This window comes from Dendropsophus ebraccatus, chromosome 8 (assembly GCF_027789765.1).
Source record: "Dendropsophus ebraccatus isolate aDenEbr1 chromosome 8, aDenEbr1.pat, whole genome shotgun sequence".
Lineage (NCBI taxonomy): Eukaryota > Metazoa > Chordata > Amphibia > Anura > Hylidae > Dendropsophus > Dendropsophus ebraccatus.
The window spans coordinates 21,079,188-21,101,479 of record NC_091461.1 but is presented as its reverse complement, the minus strand read 5'-3'; the positions used below and the strand labels follow the sequence as shown (position 1 = coordinate 21,101,479).

Sequence of the window (22,292 nt, the reverse complement as noted above, 5' to 3'; positions counted from 1 at the left end):
TCTGTGGTGAGTATTGCGACATGACAAGGGTTTACCAAGCCAGGCATCCATCCACAGACAGCTGAGTATTTGCCCCTCATCAGTGTGGAGTAGGATTCTGGCTAACAGGGATAATGAAAAATAGACCAACAAAACACAGCAATCACTGAGCTCAGGGAGACCAGCGGAAAAAAAAAGAATCAAATGGAGTACTCACTCAAGAGTCTCCACTAAAACATTGCCCCCTATAAATTTACATATGCAAAAAAGTGGCCTGTGGAGGCTCAGTTCCTAGTCTCAAAACACAGGACTAGCCAGATATCCCTCCTGGCGAGGAAAGTTAGAGAGTTAGACTTTGATGTAAAAAGGGCCACCCTGGTATTTCCCTATTTATGTTCCAATACTCGCAACCAAGTGGGACTTAAGGGGCTACGTATCCGGGTGGTTTGGTGACCTCTCGATTTATTCTTCCATTTCTGGCTAATTCCTCAGTGTGAACATACCCTAAGAATGCATTCACACGTAGTGTGTTTACAGCAGATTTCATGTTATGAGTATTGCAGAAAATCCGCTGCAATACTCTTTACCACTATAGTCTATGGCTGTCCATTCTCTCAGTGGATTTTCATTCCACTGCGAGAATGTAGTGACAGCCATAGTTAACTACATAGCTACTATGCCATTAGAAATAATAAACAGCCTATGCTTATTTGCCGCACTCCCTTGTCATCATTAAGAATGCCCCGGGCAGTATTATTCCTGTTCATCACCTGAGTGAACACTGCACAGGTGTCTTAACGATCCAACGCATGAGCAGTGTTCACACAGGTGATGAATAGGAAAATCCTGTCAGGGGCATTCCTAATGATGAAGAGGGCGGGGAGGAGGGACAGAGGAGCAATGCAGGTCTAGGGCGCAGACACTCTAGGCCACGGCAATTTGACACAGGGCTGCAAGTTTAAAATTAGTTTTTTAGGACAATAACTGCATCACCTGCCAAACGGACCCCAGGAGAGATCTTGGATTAAAAGCAGCTATCCGGGGTCAGATTGGTTTGGGGGGGGTCAGATTGTGGGTACAGAGTCGCTTTAAATGCATCTTCTCAAAGAGGTTTCACTGTATTTATAATCATAGAGTAACTTGGAGAGTATAATCATGGAATCATAGAGTAACTTGGAGAGTATAATCATGGAATCATAGAGTAACTTGGAGAGTATAATCATGGAATCATAGAGTAACTTGGAGAGTATGATCATGGAATCATAGAGTAACTTGGAGAGTATGATCATAGATTAATTTGGTAGAAGCGTGGTCTACTAAATGGGAGGTCCTCTCAAAAAAGGAGCCGATACACAGGATATAGAGGAGGTGAAAATCGCAAGAAACTCTGGTCTGGATCGTCTGGTCTTCTGGAGAGGTTTTCTACTCCTTTTCCCCTATGTTTTACTCTTTATGTATCTTCAATAACCTTCCTTTCTTTAGTCTCTGATTAATGGATGCTGGGATTGAAGCCGGATCATCCATTTCCCATATTGGATCTGAAGCTTGGACAACACATGCCTGTCGATGATGAATTAAGAGGAGAATTCCAAAGTCCAGCTGGGATTAGTTTATGCAGCATTATTTTATATTGTTATCACTGTCTACATATTTGTCCTGTCACCGTATATCTAAAAGTTTACATTTCCATTAGTCTAATGCAAAGAAGCAATCAATAAGGTTCAGGAACACAACCCAGGGGTGTCTGATTGAGATGGGTGTGGAGGGACGGAGCTGGCCAAGAGCTTTGGCAGGCCGGAGCGTTTCTCCCCCCTGTGTGGCTGCGAGCCCTTGGCCTGTGAGCGCACACTTCAGCTTCTCCTGACAGCACATCCACTTAATTCCGAGAGACAGCGGCCAGATGGGAATGGTTACCCTTGGCAAAGGTAAAGCCGTAGCTATTGGGATCAAAGACAAGTGAACGTGGGGAGAGGTTTAATAAGAAAGAAAAAAGTGCAAATGCGAAATGAGGAGAGTTACGAGTGAAGACAAGGAAGAAAAAATGACGAGAGGAAGGAAAAATTTGCAAATGGTTCTTGGCGTTGGCTTTAATAATTGCTGAAATATAAAATCATTACTAGAGAAGAAAGCTTTGCATTGTCAACGTTTTAGAGAGTCTAGGCGGCCATTTGTGTTTTTTGTGTGTGGTAAAATTGGTAAACCACCACCAACGTCATATCTTATCTGTAGAATGGGTTGGGGCATTGCTAATACCAGATGAATGTTTCCCTTCTCTGATGTCAGTATAAACCTGAGACAGCATTGACTCGCTCACCAGAGTGCCAGAATTTCCTCCGATAGGCCTAGGCTATGACAATGTAATGGTCCTAAGGTAAGTTGGGGGTAACCCCATTTGGAGCCAACCCTTGCCAGTAGGGTTAAAAGTTGATAAAAGTGCTAGAGCCTAACATTGGATTGAGGGACTGCACCCTTGACGCAAGAGTTGAAGCTGAGTATAACATTGGCTGCCCAATTCCACCGGCATTCTGCACCTCCTGGTTACCTTCACTTGTTGTGTCTTGTGCTGCCCGCTATTTATACCTATGACTGCAGGGTGTGTGCATCTTCCCGTTCTGCCTCTTTAAGGGCCAGCACCCACACCTAAATCCTTCCTCTACTTATCACTAATCGTCTCTTGCGGCAGATTTGGCCATCAGTCTAGCGCAGGGGTGGGGAACCTTTTCCCTGTCGAAGGCCAGTCGGGCATTAATAAAATCATTTGAGGGCCATATACTGTGCGTGGCAATTAGTAGCGTGGGTTTGCAGCACCCGGGGCATGGCAAAGTATTGTTCCTCTGATGCCCCTGCTATTGTAGCTAACCCTCTGTCATGCCTCTAGTACCTGATGTGAATCCTTAGTGATGCCCGGTAGCAAGAGTTAACCCCCAGTGATGCCCCTGGTAGTCCTAATAAACCCCCAGTTATGCCCCTGGTAGTCCTAATAAACCCCCAGTGATGCCCCTGGTCACTGATGTTAACCCCAGTGATGCCCCTGGTAGCTGTTGTTAACCCACAGTGATGCCCCTGGTGGCTGATGTTAACCCCTAGTGATGCCACTGGTAGCTCTAGTTAACCCCTTATTGATGCCCCTGGTAGCTCTAGTTAACCCCCCAGTCATGCCCCTGGTAGCTCTAGTTACCTCCCCCCCGTCATGCCCCTGGGGGCTCTAGTTAACCCCCCCAGTCATGCCCCTGGTGGCTCTAGTTAATTCCCAGTGTCTGTCTCAAATAAAAAAATAAACATCCCACTCACCTTTCCTCCGCTCCCACGCTGCCCAGGTCCTCTTTCCTCTTTTTTCTAGCCTGTGCCCGTCTTCTCCTGCAGACGGCGCAATGAAATGACGTCATTGCGCGTGGCCCGCAGGAGAAGGAAGACGTGCAACGCTTTGGTGGGGAAGAGGAGGGCTGGATGCGACCTGCGGGCCGGAGGTTCCCCACCCATGGTCTAGCGTATTTGGGGCCATCTAGAACTACCACCAACAGATCATGTCAGTGGTGATAGTGGTCGGGCAGTGATTTTCCATCATGCCTGATCCGTATGTCCACTGACATCCTCTTAGTTTCGAGAGATAAGCCACATTAAGAGCTGTAGCAACACTAGACCTTGCCAAACATTCTTGTGTATCGGGTGTGAGATATAACTGAGTGTATGAGGTGCCTTTAGGAGTATCCCAATGTTAAAACGGCTGAGTAGTAGACTGGGTATGCACTTGTTAGACCTTTTACCCTTGCATATGTTATTCAAGTATATGATAGCCATCAAGCACTGAGAACCTTCATTTGTTTTTTTTGTTTGTTTTTTACACCAGTGAAGTGGTCTCCATTACCACCAGCGTGCAACCATTGTCATTGCAGGGGTTAACTCCCAGGCTACTACCCGCCATCAGCTGGCCCTCATACAGGAGGATCCACATATAACCTGCATATGAAAAATATATCATACAGATTGGAAACCTGAAGAATAAGATAAAAGCCGTCTTCAATGGAAGATGATAGCTTCAGATCTGTAAAGGGTGTTCACGAATACTTTCTGCCACGACGGTTAAAAGTCATGTCACATCCTTTATGCACGCTGCTCCAGCATCTTAGAAGACGCAAGAAACCTTTCTTGTCTACTGTAAAGGAGACTAAGTTCCTGTGAGTTAACAGTATTGCATCTTCAATGCCGGGGCCCTTTACACTACAAAGCAATGCAAGACTGGATGGAAGGGATCGCCCACATCTCTTCTTAGAACAGATCATCAACATCCGACAGAGTGACAGAGTGTATGATCTCTCACCTAGCCGCAGAGGTTTTTAGAAGATGTAGGTAAAGTTATGGAGTTTGTGGTACATTTAAAGGGATATTGACATCTTAAAGGGAACCTGTCATCATGGAAATGTTATCTAAGCTATTGGCATCATGTTATAGAGCAGAAGGAGCTGAGCGGATTGATATATAACTTTATGGGAAATATTCAGTATACTTGTAATTTATTGATTGAAATCTTTGATGCTAAAGAGTCCTGTCCATTGAGAGACACCGCCCACTGGACTATTTAACATCAAATGATCAGGGTTTTCAAATCAACAGGCTAAATCTTTTCCCATAAAGTTATATATCAATCCGCTCAGTTCTTCCCGCTCTATAACATGATGGTGATAGATTAGATAGCATTGTCTTGGTGAAAGATTCCCTTTAAAAAAAGAATGCTATATAATAATTACTTTGATTACGAAGGGTCCAACCTCTGGGTTCCACACTGGTGCTGGCAATGAATGAACATAACCCCAACTGCTTGAATAGAGCTGTGCTGCAGTTCTCTTCATAGCAGGTGCTGCTTATACAGCGAAGATGTGGGTGGCATCCCCACCCACCATATTCTAGAGTGTATTAACCCTTTCATTTTCTTACAGTCTATGTTGGGCTTTGCATGGGCTACTGGTGAAGGCCAATAAAATTTAGCTGGAGCAGAGCTCAGTCTCATTGTATGGGCACCATCACTGTGCCCAAGCAGCAGCACCCATGGTTATAATACACAGCCAGCACCATGCTGCAACTGACCGGCTATGATCCTGGAAGTTTAACCCCGTAGATCCTGAAATGAAAATCCTGTTAGATTAACCTGATCGGTTTTTATGAGGAGGTGAGGTCAAAAGGGGATCAAGGAGATTCAATATATGGGGTGTCAAATATTTAGACTTTTTTTTTTCAGAGCATTTGATACTGTGCCACATAACAGGCTGATATATAAAATGGAAAACCATGGGATGGGCGAACTTGTGCATGTAAGGGTAGGTTCACATTAGGATTTTGCTATGCGTTGAACGTATCCGTTCTATGGGGAAGGGGGAGGGGGGGGGAAGAAGATGCAAAACCAGATGCTGTTGGTAAAAACGGATGCTGTTGGTAAAAACGGATGCTGTTGTATGCTATACATTTTGATCAGTTCCCCCCCCCCCCCTCAAAAAAAAAAAAAAAAAAACTTTTTTTTTTTACATTTTGTAGTGTACACAAAAACATGGTTGACCCCTTTTTTCTGACTTTTCCAAAACGGATACAGTGAGACAGATTGCAAAATTGTGTTGTGAACCAAGCCTTACTGGCTTTGTAATAGAGGGTGGTTATTAATGGGACATACTCCAAGTGGGTCACTGTTACTGGTGGTGACTATAGTGCCCATAAAGAGTATTACAATTTGGGTAGAGGTGGGAAGAGGTGGCTGAGGGGGTGACCAAATAGCTATGTATAAGTATATCAGGGCGCAGCGCAGAGATCTCTCTCATGATCTATATATATATATATACCCAGGACTGTATCTAACAAGGGGACATCCTCTTCGTCTAAAGGGGAAAAAGTTTCTACCCCGGCACAGCGGGGGAATATTTTCTGTAACAGCAAGACAATTGAAGTCTCTATAGATTCTTTACTCTAACAGCAGTGAGACTATGGAACTCTTTAAAGATTCTTTACTCTAAGAGCAGTGAAACTATAGAAGCCTCTATAGATTCTTTACTCTAAGAGCAGTGAGACTATGGAACTCTCAATAGATTCGTTACCCTAAGAGCAGTGAGACTATGATAATCTATAGATTCTTTACCCTAAGAGCAGTGAGACTATGGAAGTCTCTATATATTCTTTACTCTAAGAGCAGTGAGACTAATGTTTTTTTTTTAATGTTTTTATTTGTATAGCGCACACAGATTCCGCAGCTCTTCACCTATCTTTATGTTTTTGGGGGGTTTTTTGGGTGTGAGAGGAAACCGGAGTACCCGGAGGAAACTCACGCAAACACAGAGAGAACATACAGTACAAACTCTTTGCAGATGTTGCCCTTGGTGGGATTTGAACCCAGGACTCCAGCGCTGCAAGGCTACAGTGCTAACCACTGAGACACCGTGCTGCCCACTATGGAAATCAATAGATTCTTTACTGTAACAGCAGCGAGACTATGTAACTCTCTATAGCAGGGGTGGGGAACCTCCGGCCCGCTGGCCGCATCCGGCCCCTGACACCTCCGGATGTGGCCCGCGGCTCCCCTGTGACATGCGCCGCTCTGGAGGAGAAGGAGCCGACACACACGGCATCCTCCTGTGTCTGTGACAGCTGCCAGGAGGATGCTGTGAGTGCCGGCTCCTTCCCCTCAGAGCGGTGCACATCTTCTGACTCCTGCCCTCCTGTGACGTGCGCCGCGCTGGTGAGGCAGGAGCTGGCACAGACACAGGAAGATGTGTTGTATGCCGGCTCCTGCCTCACCAGCGCGGCGCACGTCTTCTTACTCCTGCGGGCCGCGCGCGATGACGTCATTTCACCGCGCGCCGCCTGCAGGAGAAGACCGGCACAGAAGAGAAGAGGGAGAAGAGGACCTGGACAGCGTGGGAGCGGAGGAAAGGTGAGTGGGATGTTTATTTTTTTCATTTGGGGCAGACACTGGGGGTTAACTAGGCCACCAGGGACATGACTGTGGGGGGGGGGGGGGGGGGGTTAACTAGGCTACCAGGGACATGACTGGGGGGTTAACTAGGCTACCAGGGACATGACTGGGGGGGTTAACTAGGCCACCATGGACATGACTGAGGGGTTAACTAGGCTACCAGGGACATGACTGAGGAGTTAACTAGGCCACCAGGGACATGACTGAGGAGTTAACTAGGCCACCAGGGACATGACTGAGGAGTTAACTAGGCCACCAGGGACATGACTGAGGAGTTAACTAGGCCACCAGGGACATGACTGAGGAGTTAACTAGGCCACCAGGGACATGACTGATGGGGGTTATTTAGGCTACCAGGGACATGACTGATGGGGGTTATTTAGGCTACCAGGGACATGACTGAGGGGTTAACTAGGCCACCAGGGACATGACTGAGGAGTTAACTAGGCTACCAGGGACATGACTGAGGAGTTAACTAGGCCACCAGGGACATGACTGGGGGGGTTAACTAGGCCACCAGGGACATGACTGAGGAGTTAACTAGGCTACCAGGGACATGACTGAGGAGTTAACTAGGCCACCAGGGACATGACTGGGGGGTTAACTAGGCCACGAGGGACATGACTGAGGAGTTAACTAGGCTACCAGGGACATGACTGAGGGGTTAACTAGGCCATCAGGGACATGACTGAGGAGTTAACTAGGCTACCAGGGACATGACTGAGGAGTTAACTAGGCCACCAGGGACATGACTGAGGAATTAACTAGGCTACCAGGGACATGACTGAGGGGTTAACTAGGCCACCAGGGACATGACTGAGGAGTTAACTAGGCTACCAGGGACATGACTGAGGAGTTAACTAGGCCACCAGGAACATGACTGGGGGGGTTAACTAGGCCACCAGGGACATGGCTGGGGGGTTAACTAGGCTACCAGGGGTATCACTAAGGATTCAAACCAGATACAAGGGGCACCACAGAGGGTTAACTACAATAGCAGGGGCATTAGGGGAACAATACTTTGCCTTGTTCGGGTGCTGCAAACCCCCGCTACTAACTGCCGCGCATGGTATAACATTGAGTGCGGCCCTCGAATGATTTTATTAAGGCCCGACCGGCCCTCGACATGGAAAAGGTTCCCCACCCCTGCTCTATAGATTCGGAACTATGGAACTCTCTGCCAAAAGGAAGTTGTCTTGGTGAGCTCAATAAGAGATCAAAAGTCTGGTTACATTTCTAGAGTATAATATTATTACAGGTTATAGTCACTAGATTCTAGAGAAGATTCACTGCTCCTAGATTTCGATTATCATGCAAAAAATTATTATATTGTTTGAATTCAAATCGTTTCGTGTGTATGCAGGCAACAACCAAAAATTTGTTGGTGCGTCGTTTATCGCACCTTTTCAGCTGAACCTGTAATCATTGTTAATCATTCGCTAAATGTGCACATCACTCGTTCTTTTGCTGGGATCAGATGGAGTAAGTGATCATAGTAATAATCATAACTGACGACTATCGTTATTGTGTTATGGTGAACAATTTCAGGTCGTTCCCAAAAGCGATTATTTGTGATTGTTCGCTTGGTCTAAGAGGACCCTAACAGGCCGAACTGGATGGGTGGGGGGCTTTTTTTTTTGAAGCTTTACAAACGTTGTACCTATGGTCATAGTTACTTAGTTGTTGACTTGTTTTCCATGATGTCAGCGGACCACAGAGGTCGTCGCCTTTGGCTTGCCTGGACGTGCACACTAAGGGCAATCTTATGGGAAAATACAAAGAATCAGGCTGGAAAATCTAACCTGGATAACCCCCCTTCCTGCCGGTGCCCAGAGGCCGGACGGTCCATAGATCCTATCAGTAATATCACCTATGCTGCTACGGTTTTTCAGTATTTTTATAAAACAGGTAAAATATTTTATTGCCTCCAAATCATAAAGAAGTCTTCTGATCCCAGTACACCTTATAGGAGGAGGATTAAAAGGGTTGTCCAGAGAAAATCTTTTACTTTCAAATCAACTGGTGTCAGAAAGTTATATAGATTTGTAATTTACTTGTATTAAAAAATATCAAGTCTTCCCATACTTATTAGCTGCTGTATGTCCTGCAGGCAGTGGTGTTTTATTTTCAGTCTGACACAGTGCTCTCTGCTGACATTTCTGGCCGAGACAGGAACTTTGTCTCAATTTTATATGAATCCCTATAGAAAACCTCTCCTGCTCTGGACAGTTCCTGACATGGACAGAGGTGGCAGCAGAGAGCACTGTGTCAGACTGAAAATAAAACAACATTTTCTGCAGGACATACAGCAGCTGATAAGTATGGGAAGACTTGAGATTTTTCTAATAGAAGTAAATTACAAATCTAAATAACTTTCTGATATCAGTTGATTTGAAAAAAAAATATTTTCACTGGATAACCCCTTTAAGCTAAGTTTCCAGCTAAAGCTTGCTATAAAGAAAGTATCTAAACCAAGACCTTGCCGATGAGTCAACTCCAGTTCCAGTTGTTAAAGGGGTTATTCAGCGATTTTTCTTTCAAATCAACTGATGTCAGAAAGTTATATAGATTTGTAATTTACTTCTACTTAAAAATCTCAAGTCTTCCAGTACTTATCAGCTGCTGTATGTCCTGCAGGGAAAGTTGTTTTCTTTTCAGTCTGACACAGTGCTCTCTGCTGCCACCTCTGTCCATGTCAGGAGCTTTCCAAAGCAGGAGAGGTTTTCTATGGGGATTTGTTGCTGCTCTGGACAGGGATGGCAGAAGAAAGCACTGTGTCAGACTGAAATGAAAACACCACTTCCTGCAGGACACATATAAGGTTCAGCCCCCGCGGTGCTATAGCGGAGGTACGGCCGGTCACTTGCCAGATGGTAAAGTGTGACACCACTCCTGTGGTGATTGGCTGAGATGTAGCCGGACCCTGAGGTGTTGTGTCATGACGCCAGTGCCGGTTGGGCACACAGGTATGATGGCACACCTACTTTTATTTTGGAGGGCCGGTTACATCTTCTTCCTCTGTGGTCAGTGACTTGCTGGGCTTCTGAGAGGTCCCTTGGGCTGTTATCACGTTGGGCCGGAGCAGTGTAGTGACCCTCCCGGACTATTGGTACTGCCACCCACAGAAAGGGGAAATGTCCCAAGGAGTGCATGTATACTGTGCTGGTGCGGGATAAGCAATCACAGAGTCTCTTTACCATAAATAATCTTGTTTACTTTGAAAGAACTAGTGTGCAGCAGAACATACAAATGGGCCTTGACAGGATACGTTACACTTGATAATACAGGATCCAAATCTGTGATAGGAGTATAGCGGGGAGTACAGTCGTGCTGACTGGGTTGCGTGTTGAGAGATAGCAAGAATCAGAGGAGCAGAGAGGAGGATGTCATGAGAGGCCCAACCCAAGTAGTACTGTGCTCTTCCGGGATGTTGGTGGATGAGGTAGGGATAAAAGAATACTTAAGAGAAAATACTTGTGTCCGTGCATCTACCTTGGTCGGAATGAACCACCTGTTGCCTTACCAGTGTCGGGGGACCTGTCCAAGAGGGTGACACAAGCCCCAGACCCCGTTACCTGGGATGAGCAGAATGCTGTGGATTTCCTGCTGACACCTGCACTGCGAGATAGAGTTCATAGGCTTCTAGCAACTTTGCTCTATCCGGATCAGTTCCTAGCTTTTTGCCTTTTGTGGATACTGTCCTGCATTGTGACTCTCCTAGTCGATGGCGAGGGTTGAGATAATCTCTGACGTGTCCTCTCCTGTTAGGGGTTTAACACTGCATAGTGCTCAGTGAGGTTACTTGAAGAGAAAAGGTTAGCTTCATGTGCCTGAGTCTGTTTCTGGACTGCACACTGAGATCGGGGACCGGGCAGAGGGCCAGGGCCCAACTAGATTGCTGTAGAGAGCGTTCTGGCTTGCGTCTTTCCTCTACAAAGTCCAATAGAAAAGACCCTACACTTCCTCTACCCATGTGATTTCCTATCTACAGCTCCCTGTAAGGTGTGATGTGAATGGGTGAAGAGTGCATAAAGAAGAAGAAAAGAAAGAGATGATAGGACAGAAGAAGAAGATACTCCCATAGGTTCACAGATCCATGTGACATATAAGCAAACAATAACCCTTTCCATACTTCAGCCGTGCAGCTACTAAGTACACATACCTACAATAGCGACATCTAGTGGCAAAACTTTATCACTTCTACATCACCACTTACTCACAATAAGTACAGGCTTTTGCGAAGGGTGTAACCAATAGCAACACCCGTGGTGCGACACCACACATACAGCAGCTGATAAGTTTTTATAAGATTTTAAAATAAAAGTCAATTACAAATCTATGTAACTTTCTGAAACCACTTGATCTGAAAGAAAAAGATTTTTGCTGGACAGCCCCTTTAAGGTTCCTCTGAAGTCATCTCTGGGTCCTAGTGATCACATAATTTGGTGGTGCTCTGGAGGATATTATCCAAGACTATCCAGTCCACCACAAGAGGGCTATTGTCTCAAGTATCATATTCCCTCTCCGAGAAGGAGAATTGTCTAGCCAGAAGAAGGAACAGTCAAGCTTTCCAGTACTCAGTATCAGCTGCTGTATGTCCTGCAGGAAGTGGTGTATTCTTTCCAGTCTGACACAGTGCTCTCTGCTGCCACCTCTGTCCATGTCAGGAACTGTCCAGAGCACAAGGAGATTATTTACTTGCCTTGACAATTCTTGACACAGACAGAGGTGGCAGCAGAGCATTGTGTCAGACTGGAAAGAATATACCACTTCCCGCAGGACATAAAGCAGCTGATAAGTACTGGAAAACTGGAGATTTTATTACAAAAGTAATTTACAAATTTACAAAACTTTCTGACATCAATTGATCTGGAATAAATAAATTATTAATAATAATAATAATAATAATAATAATAATAATAATAATAATAATAATAATATAGCTGGAGTACCCCTTTAACTGGTATCAGTAGTATCTGTATCACAGGTAACACCCCCCCCCCCCCCCCCCCCCGACACTTCATCACCCAGTTACAGTTGCCTACATTAGAGACTTTGTCCTATGGACTACTACCCTCAGCTGCTGTGGACTACTCCACCCAGCCTCCTTGTAGGCACCATATATACAAAGCTGCTAGTAGAACGTATTCTGCATAGATTATAACCAGGAGTTGCGGAGCTCGGTTTATCGCGGACTCCGGTGGCATTCAGCCTATTATTGAGGTTGGCAACAAGTGTGGGATCAGGTAGAGGGAAGAGCAGATAACATTCCTCTCCTGCTGTGTAATGTAGTAAGAACATCACTTATGGTGTCTCATACAGTAACTATGTCCTATATTTAGCTCAGTGTCTGTCAATGTGTCCAGGTTTCTGGTATAGACCCCCCCTCCCCCACCCCCACCCTCATATATTAGGACCGTATTGGATGGATTGCAAGAGTCAATGGCAGATTTACATAAATATTACAGCTCTGTATGAACCTCACATATGGATGTCACAATCTCACAACCATTACAGAGATGAGCTGCACTGGATACGCTCTGTCTATTCTTGTAGTCTTGCCGCAAAAATGTGCATTATACAATACTATAATTTAATACCCAGGCTCCCTAAGACCACTGTAATTTATACATCAGCTGCTGCAGAACCTCATAATACACACCTCAGCTGCTGCAGAACCTCATACTACACTCCAGCTGCTGCAGAACCTCATACTACACCTCAGCTGCTGCAGAACCTCATAATACACTCCAGCTGCTGCAGAACCTCATACTACACCTCAGCTGCTGCAGAACATCATACACCTCAGCTGCTGCAGAACATCATAATACACCAGAGATGCCAGAGACTTTATGCTTTCTTTACGCTGTGTTGCCACATTTGCAGTTTTGTTATGTCTAATTTTTTACATACTTAAAGCCTTACTGATTATGTACACTGTGCAGGTATGTCTAAATCGACGGTCTGGGCTTTGTGGTGTGATTAGAATTACCAGGCTTCACTGCAGGTGTTTTCCTTTTATTAAACAATCTGATGAAGCCTGGTAATTCTGATCACACAATGAAGCCTTGTAATGCTGATCACATGATAAAGCCTGGTAATACTGATCACATAATGAGGGCTGGTAATGCTGATCACATGATGAAGCCTGGTAATGCTGCACTTACACTTAACGATTATCGTGCAAATTTGCGCGATAATGATTGAATTCGAACGATAATTGTATGTGTAAACGCAGCGAACGATCAAACCACGAACGAGAAATTGTTCGTTTTGATCTTTCAACATGTCATCAAATCGTCGTTTGCAAAAAATTCGCTGATCGTTCAGTGTAAACAGTCATCGCGCGATACTCCGGCCGCCCGCAGCCCCGCCCGCAGCCCGGCCCCCCGCTCATCCGCAGCCCCCTGCGCCGGCTCGATCGCCACCCCCCGCCGCCGCTCTGATCGCCACCCCCACCGCCGCTCCGATCGCCCCCCTCCGCCACCGCTCCGGGCGACCAATCCCCCACCCCCCCCCGCCGTCGCCGCTCCGGTCGCCACCCCCGCCGCTCTTATCGCCGCCGCCGGCCCGCAGGCATACCTTACCTGCTTCGCGCAGCAGGTCTTCCGACATCCTCAGCTCCGCTCTTTAGTGCACTGATTGGCTGAAGAGGGGAGTCGGGAATTTTCAGCACTGATTGGCTGAAGAGGAGCCGTTTGAAATTCCCGGCTCCCCTCTTCAGCCAATCAGTGCACTGAAGAGCGGAGTCGGGGATGTCGGAAGACCGGAGCAGGTAACGTATGCTCGCGGCGGGGGCGACCGGAGCGGCGGCGGGGGGCGACCGGAGCGGCGGCGGGGGGCGATTGGAGCAGCGGCGGGGGTGGCGATCAGAGCGGCAGCGGCGGGGGGGACTGGAGCGGCGGCGGGAGTGGCGATCAGAGTGGCGGCGGTGGGGGTGGCGATCGCAAAACGATTTTTCTGTACGATATATCGTACCGTCTAAACGCTGATCGTTATGAAAAAAAAATTGTTACTCCGACATCGTTAATCGTACGATCGCGCCAATTATCGTTTAGTGTAAATGCACCATAATGCTGATCACATGATGAAGCCTGATAATGCTGATCACACAATGAAGCCTGGTAATGCTGATCACACAATTAAGCCTGGTAATGCTGATCACATGATGAAGCCCGGTAATGCTGATCACATGATAAAGCCTGGTAATGCTGATCACACAATGAAGCCTGGTAATGCTGATCACATGATGAAGCCTGGTAATGCTGATCACACAATGAAGCCTGGTAATGCTGATCACATGATGAAGCCTGGCAATGCTGATCACACAATGAAGCCTGGCAATGCTGATCACACAATGAAGCCTGGCAATGCTGATCACACAATAAAGCCTGGCAATGCTGATCACATGATGAGGCCTGGCAATGCTGATCACATGATGAAGCCTGGCAATGATGATCACCCAGTCAGTCAATTTATATATAATTGCAGAGCCCACATAATCCATCAGGCTCTATGTGAACAATGCAAAGCAACAAAACTAAGAACTTGGTAACACAGTCTTAGACAAATAAAAAAAAAACTTATTAATAAATAGTCACTTTCTTTAAAAACATAAAATAACATTTTAATCAAATAAAAAAATACATGTGCTTTTCAAACATTTTCTGTATTTTCAATGAAACACACACAAAGAATGTATTTAGGGTAAAGATTCCATATCCATATCTATAACAAGCCTCCCGAGGTCCTAACAACGACGACATGAGACGTCCCCCAAGGTTTATCCAATTATAAAAATCTCTTTATTACATTTATTATCTTTCAACACGTAAAGGAGCACCAGGACTTCTACACATTTCTTGACACAGAGGAACGGATTGACCAGCCAGAGGCCTCCGTGATTTCCTTCACTATTGTTCAAAGGAGAACCAAGAAATGTTGATTCTGCCTGGTTCATTTCTAATGGAAAATGGAAACCATATGTATACGGAGGTACAAGTCAACTAATGTATAAGATGCTGCTATGTAATACACGGGAAAGTTGAAAGGTTACACATGATTGATCCCCTCCCCCCAGTAGGAATATGAAAGATTGATTATCTCACGGCTACATTGGGAAGGTCCCCATCACCGGGCGGACTCTGACGGGAACACACACCGAGACGTGGAGATACTCTGTGGGCCTTCACCATGAGATGCTATCCAGACTATGGAGCAGTGTATGTAACCTGATGAATTAGACAAGGGAAGACCATTAAAAAAATAAATACGAAACAGCTCGGTGGAGGCGAGAGACTCATTTGTCTCTATTGAAAGAATGATGTGAACATTATTTCTCCTGGCAAAGGTCCAAGTGAATTTAAAACCAGTTCGAAACATTACTGGATCACTATCCAAGTTGCTCGGAGACATTAATTCAAGACTCAATAGAATTTCTTACTAGGACTTGACTGCTTGGCACAGATCAGGAGGCATTGGACACCGGCCAGAACGTCCCACATCTTCCAGGAGAACGAGAAAAAATAGATCATGTGGATTTATCAATATATGTTATAGAGATATACATGTGTCCACCCTTAGATTTCATCAAATTTGCTAAGAATTTTAAGTTCTCATTATAAAAGTTCAATATAATGTACAGCTGTGTCCACCCTTACCTTTCCTATGGTTAAACCCCTTAACAAAGCATGACGGGTATACCCATCATGCAGCCGTTAAGGGTAAGCAGAGAGGGCTCCCGGCATGAGCCCTCTCTGCAGCCCGCAGTCCCCAGTTGCTAAGTGCAGCTGGGGACCGTGGGTATTAGCCGGTGCGGCCGATTGCCGCTCCCGGCTAATTAACTATTTAAATGCAACTGTCAAAGCTGACAGCTGCATTTAAGTAGTATCTGTTCCCCTCTCCCTGGTGGCTAGTGGGGGATCTCCCCCTCGCGATGCGATTGCAGAGGGGTGATCCCTTGTACTGAGCTGGCCGGCTTGGCACTCCATGTGTCTGGTCTGCTGCAGACCAGTATAAAAGAGCAATGATGTGATGGATCAGTGCTCTATTATATACACAGCATTGATCTCAATGGGAAATAAGTGCTGTGTATATAGAAGTCCCCCAGGGAGATCAGTGCTGTGTATATAGAAGTCCCCCAGGGGGCTTCTAATTAATGTATGTGAAAAAAAATAAAGTGTTTTTATTAATAAAAAAAATCCCCTCTCCTAATAAAAATGTAAATCACCCCCTTTTCCCATTTTATAAATTAAAATAAATAAATAAACATTGAAAAACAAACAGGTTTGGTACCACCGCGTGCGCAATTGCCCGAACTATTAAATTATCACATTCCCGATCTCTCACCATAAACGGCGTAAGCGCAAAAACCTGCCATAGTGCAAAATTTGCACTTTTTTGTTTACATCAAATCCAGAAAAGATGTATATTTCAAATCTATATAACTTTTGGAAACCAGTTGATTTAAAGGAAGAAGATTTTCGCTGGAGTGCCCCTTTAAGTAACTGTTATGTCTGGGTTTGTCCATCAGTGGTGTAAGTGCCCATCAGCGTCCTGGAATTTTGAGCGGCTTGTCCATCACTGCAGGTACACCCAAAGGAGTCATAAGGAAAGTGGGGCGACAATGCCTAATGGTTCACCTAGTGTGATATTGGTGGAAGAACTGGTATATAGCCCTATGTCCTATGTCTATATGATGTTTTTCAGGACTTCCTAGGGCTACATCCAACTTTTTGGGCCAATGGTATTTAGATGCTGAACGATCAGACTCGAGCATGCTCCAGTTGACCTCTAGTAGCGGTCTAGTTCAGTGGTGGGATTTGGCCGGTTCTTTATTAGCCTTTCACACCAATTCCATTGTGTCTCCCACTGATGGTGAATGATGGCATTGATGGAACTCCAATCAGAACCCCCAGTGATATTGTGGACAGCCATTACATATTTTTATATAGTATTACATGTAGTCGGTGTCTTATGGGAACAGTGTAGGTGAGAAAGTTTACTGATGGACCTGAGTGTATGTCACCCCCTGCCCAGTGTTATCTAAAACTTTACAAAAAAATTGATTTTTAAATGGCACTGGCCGATCAATAATGGAACCTTAGACCCATTACACAGATACCCTATCAGACACTCTATTTGCACAATGTGTAACATGAAAATGAATGCCTCTTTTCTATGAATTTTCCACTAAACCATGACCCACTGCCCATCCTGCTTCAAGATCTGGCAGATTTGTAGATTATAAAAAGTTTTAGTTCAGTTAATTTAAAAAAATGCAGTCACTGTAGTTTATGAGAGTTTTTTCATAAACTTTTAAAACTTTTAAAATATTTATGTTAAGACTATTTATGATCTGTTTATGATCTGCCTTACAAACTTGGTGTTGGGGTGGCCTGGTTTGACGCTGGGGTGGCCTCGTTTGTCATTGGGGTGGTCTGGTTTGGCGTTGGGGTGGCCTGGTTTGACGTTGGGGTGGTCTGGTTTGGTGTTGGGGTGGCCTGGTTTGATGTTGGGGTGGTCTGGTTTGGTGTTGGGGTGGCCTGGTTTAACATTGGGGTGGCCTGGTTTGACGTTGGGGTGGTCTGGTTTGGTATTGGGGTGGCCTGGTTTGATGTTGGGGTGGTCTGGTTTGGCGTTGGGGTGGCCTGGTTTGACGTTGGGGTGCCCTGGTTTGGCGTTGGGGTGGCCTGGTTTGGCGTTGGGGTGGCCTGGTTTGACATTGGGGTGCCCTGGTTTAGCGTTGAGGTGGCCTGCTTTGGAGTTGACTTTTTCTCTCATTTCTGGTGTTCTTGAGGCACTTTGACCGTTTTTTCAAAACGCAGCATGCTGCTGAGGGTGTGGGTATTTTTTGGCCAACTGTGACATTTTTTCGCCCATATACTTCAATGGGATTGTTCTAGTTGTCTCAAAAAAGCCATTGGTGTACGTATGGCGTTTCTTTTTTTTATTATTATTTTTTTTTTAGCGTTTTTGTCACCTTTTGTGGTCCAGCAGCTAGGTCATGTGATGGCAGAGGAAAAAAAGTTCAGCACACAAAAACGCGTAAACCACCAAAGATGGATGGAAAAAATTGCCATGCGCCACATTTTTTTTTTTTGCCTGAAAAACACCAAACAAAAAGTGTGTGTGAGGGCACCCTTAAAGGGACATTCTTCAAAAAAATTAATTTGGGCGTTAATTATCAATCATATTTTTAATTAGTTTTCAAAAACATTGTCTTTTTTTTTCAGTTTGGGTGTGGGGTTTTGCAGCTCAGTTCAATTGAAGTGAATGGAACTGAATTGTAATACTGCGCACAACCTGAGGACAGGGGTGGCGCTGTTTTTGCGAGAAAGTATCTGTGCTTTTTTTTTTTTAAATTCTGGATAACCCCTTTAATAAATGGTTAGTTAGTTAGAAATAAAGAAATGCAGGAGATTAATGGTGCTCATCCCTACAGAGTCCTCTGGGGGTGAACATCCCCTCTAATCTATTCCTCATCATAAAACTCTTCACATTTTTATTTTCTCATCTTCCTTAAAGTAACCTGGTGAAACCCTCATTTGTCCGATCCATAATCTTCATTCTTATTAGTTTAATGTAGGATAAGGAGCAGCTTGGCAATTACTGCCGATGACTAAAACGTGAAAATTTTACATATCCATAAAAGTTAGTGAAGCTTTAAATAGAGTTCTCCTTAAAGAGTTCCTGGATTTTACAACCGGCTTGTAAATCGACTTCAGAGATAGAGAACGGTCATTTGGCCTTTCACGTGAAGTTATTGGAAATATAATTCCGATTTTTTTTCTAAGTAGTCGTGAATGTATGTCAAGTACGAACATTAGCTAGCAGCGTTTGTACAGAGATGGGTTTAGTGTGCATGTATTGAAAGGGTTAATGCCAGGCTAGTCTGTGTGAATAGCCCAATATAAATCAATGTGATTACATATCCGTAATTACCGACAACTTCACGGGGACGTGTGAATAAGGCCTAAGGGGCAGATATATCAAAGGGTATAAATTATACACTGGTGTAAACTGCCCATAGCAACCAATCACAGCTCAGCTTTCAGCTCTGGTAAAATAAAAGCTGAGCTGTGATTGGTTGCTGTGGGCCATTTACACCAGTGTATAATTTACACCCTTTGATAAATAGGGCCCTAAGAGTTGGTACCAGGAGGTGTCCACTATAGAACTTTGTGTGTACAATTTGTTCTCCGATCTTCCATTGGGTTAGCCTTGTAAGGGTGCGAGGAATTAGGCCCCGTTCACACTGAGCAAGAACTTCGGAATTCTGGAATCCTGCCGTGCTCATTGTGCTGCTTTGAATGAATGAGAGGGCGAGCGCTCCTCCGCAGCCCCCGCTCTCTGCTCAAAGAAGTGACATGTCATTTCTTTGAGCAGAGAGCGGCGGCTGCGGAAGAGCGCTCGCCCTTTCATTCACTCAAAGCACGGCAGGATGGCAGGATTCCAGAATTCCGACGTTCTTGCTCAGTGTGAACAGGGCCTTAGGGTGGGTTTATACTGAGGAATTCTCGCGGATAATGTCCGCAGAATTCTGCAGTCTGTCCGCGCGCACGGCTGCGCGCCTTTCCGCCGGCTCCAAAGGCACCGTTCTATGGGCCGGCGTATTCCGCTATCCGCCGAAAGTGACATGAACGCGGGTTCGCGACGGAATTTTCCTGACGAAAAATTCTGTTGAAATTCTAGAGAAAAATAAAATGTTCGTTTTTTACGGGCGGAATTTCAAGCGGATTCCGCATGCATTTGTACGGGAAATTTGCTCAAAATTCTGCGCGTATTCCGTAGTGTGAATGCACCCAAATATATCACATTTCAAGTACAAATGATAGGATATAAGCTGGAATCCATGGGTTAGAGGACGGACAGTAGTGTAATAACTGGCAGCGTATACAGGACGCATACAGACAGGGACATACACAGGGGACGCTTCCTTCTCCTAAATATCTCTGGAATTCAGATAAGTATCTAAAGTTCCTTTGTAATTGCAGCTCCCAGGACCCGATCAATCACAGATTAACTATTTTCTGTCATTAAAGACCATTCATGGCTTATCTCAAGTTCCAAAGTTTTTTCTTTTTGTTACCTGTGATCTGCAGCCCCTTGTCTGACCCCCGCTCTCCATCCTCCTGTCCTGGCTACTGGGTAACCCTGATAAATGGCTCTCCTATCTTATCACCTCTCCATTCCTGTTAGATATTAAGCCTCTGGAGAGCCGGACCAGTCAGTCACTAGGACCAGGCCGCTCCTCATTCATCTCTCCCTTCTTGCTTCTAATGGAGGAAATATTTGACGTTAACAAGCAAGAAATATTTGGTTAATGGTTTTTTTTTTGTTTTTTTTTTGGTTGCCAAGAAATTTTTTCATTATATTTCATCACTTTAGAAAAGGAATGACAGATAGATAAGAGCTCATGTACCCGGCCATGTTCCAGAGTCATAATATGGGCTGGACATGTACAAATGACTATATTATACAGGGATTTTAAAGGGATTTTTCACCACAAATCTTTTTCTTTCAAATCAACTGGTGCCACAAAGTGCCAAAGTTTTGAAATTTACTTCTATTAAAAAGTCTCCAGTCTTCCAGTACTTATCAGCTGCTGTATGTCCTGCAGGAAGTGGTGTATTCTTTCCAGTCTGACACAGTGCTCTCTGCTGCCACATCTGTCCATGTCAGGAACTGTCCAGAGCAGTAGCAAATCCCCAAAGAAAACCTCTCCTTGTCTCCGGAAAGAATACATCACTTTTGTGCAGGGCATGCAACAGCTGATAAGTACTGGAAGACTTGAGATTTTCTTATAGAAGTAAATTACAAATCTCTGGCATTTGCTGGCACCAGTTGATTTGAAAGGGGGAAAAAAATGGTGAACTACCCCTTTAAGCAACATCCATTATGGTGGCCCAACACACACAGTTACCTAAATAATATTATCCAGTATCACCACCTCCTTACAGTGCAATACTTAAAGGGGTACTCTGGAGAGAGAAAAAAATGCAGTGTGCGTTTCCATCCTTACACAAGGCTCTCCGCTGCCACCTATTTAAGACTTGAGACTCTTAAATAGAAGTAACTTACAAATCTATATAACTTTCTGACACTAGTTGACGTGGGGTGTATATATATATATATATATATATATATATATATATATATATATCATACCCCTCTAACTGGTAACTGGTATTTGGTATCTGTATTATCTTACAAATCTGCATAACTTTTTGACACTAGTTAATTTGAAAGAATTTTTTGTCGGAATACCCCTTTAAAACCAGCTTAATTATTGCAGGCATTTAGATCTTTTAGTGCACTTTAAAACAATTCCTTCACCTCCCTTACTCACCTGTTCTCGCTGCATTCAACAAAATCCTATTTAGCCAATCACTGACTGAGACAGGACAGCGCCCCAGTCAGTGATTGGCTGAGCAGGCTGTCACTCTTGTCTCAGGGGTGTCAGCCAGCTCAGCCAATCCATCACGTCTGACCCCTAGCTCCGCCTACATCCTCTGTGTGCCCGATCTGGAGGCCCCCATACACCTTATACCATCGGACAAACCCTCCATCTTCAGGTATACTATAGTATAAAGGTTATGGGACCTTAAGTCATCGGTTTTAGTTCATTTGAAAGGGGTTATCCAGCGCTACAAAAACATGGCCACTTTTCCCCCTCTCTAGATTGGGTGGGGTTTCAAACTCAGTTCCATTGAAGTAAATGGCGCTTAATTGCAAACCACACCTGACCTGGAGAAGAGAGGGGGAAAAGCGTCTATGTCTTTGTAGCGCTGGATAACCTCTTTAATCTAGTGTATATGACCACCTTTTGGGATTGTTACTGATCATATGAACACCGTCACGCACGGCCGGTGCTCTATTCCTTCTCATTGGGACTGCCGAGCATGGCTGAGCGCTGGACTCTCAGGGTCCACTGTCTTTAGAGGGAACTCTGATTTAATAAACATTTTTCTTGTGGTTATATACGTCCTCATTTTCCTAATTTTATTATTATTTGTTTGTTTCAATGGTTTTTTGACAGACGGAAAAACTTCCAATGAAGGACGTGTTGTTATCATTACTTCATCATCAATAGCGCCTAATCGAAGCTTCTAAGTACAAGGAAACAATGGAGGTCCTGCCCTATAGTGGAGATGACTCCATATTGTGGCGTCACATAGGTGCTCTATCTGCTAAGGTCATCTCATGGAGTCAGTATGAGCTTCCTATCTATAGTATTTGGTCAGACGCTCAGTAGTGAATGATTATCCTTATACTTATAGGGTTATGTATACAGCTAATGTCATTCAATCTGACATGAACAGGATCTTGTAGTTGCTGAATTATTAGATATTATAGATTA

General features: G+C 44.7%; 1 protein-coding gene across 2 annotated transcripts in view; it reads right to left on the bottom strand.

Annotated features, from left to right (window-relative positions):
* GOLGA7B (golgin A7 family member B) overlaps positions 1–22,292 on the bottom strand; it is a 199,543-nt gene that overhangs the window by 51,283 nt on the left and 125,968 nt on the right. Inside the window, exon 1 of one of the 2 annotated variants that reach the window (XM_069979989.1) lies at positions 15,375–15,436. The exons of the other annotated variant lie outside the window; for it this stretch is intronic. The gene's annotated coding sequence lies outside the window, so the exon portion shown is untranslated. Of the gene's footprint in view, positions 1–15,374; positions 15,437–22,292 lie in introns of those variants that run through there. 2 annotated transcript variants of the gene reach the window in all.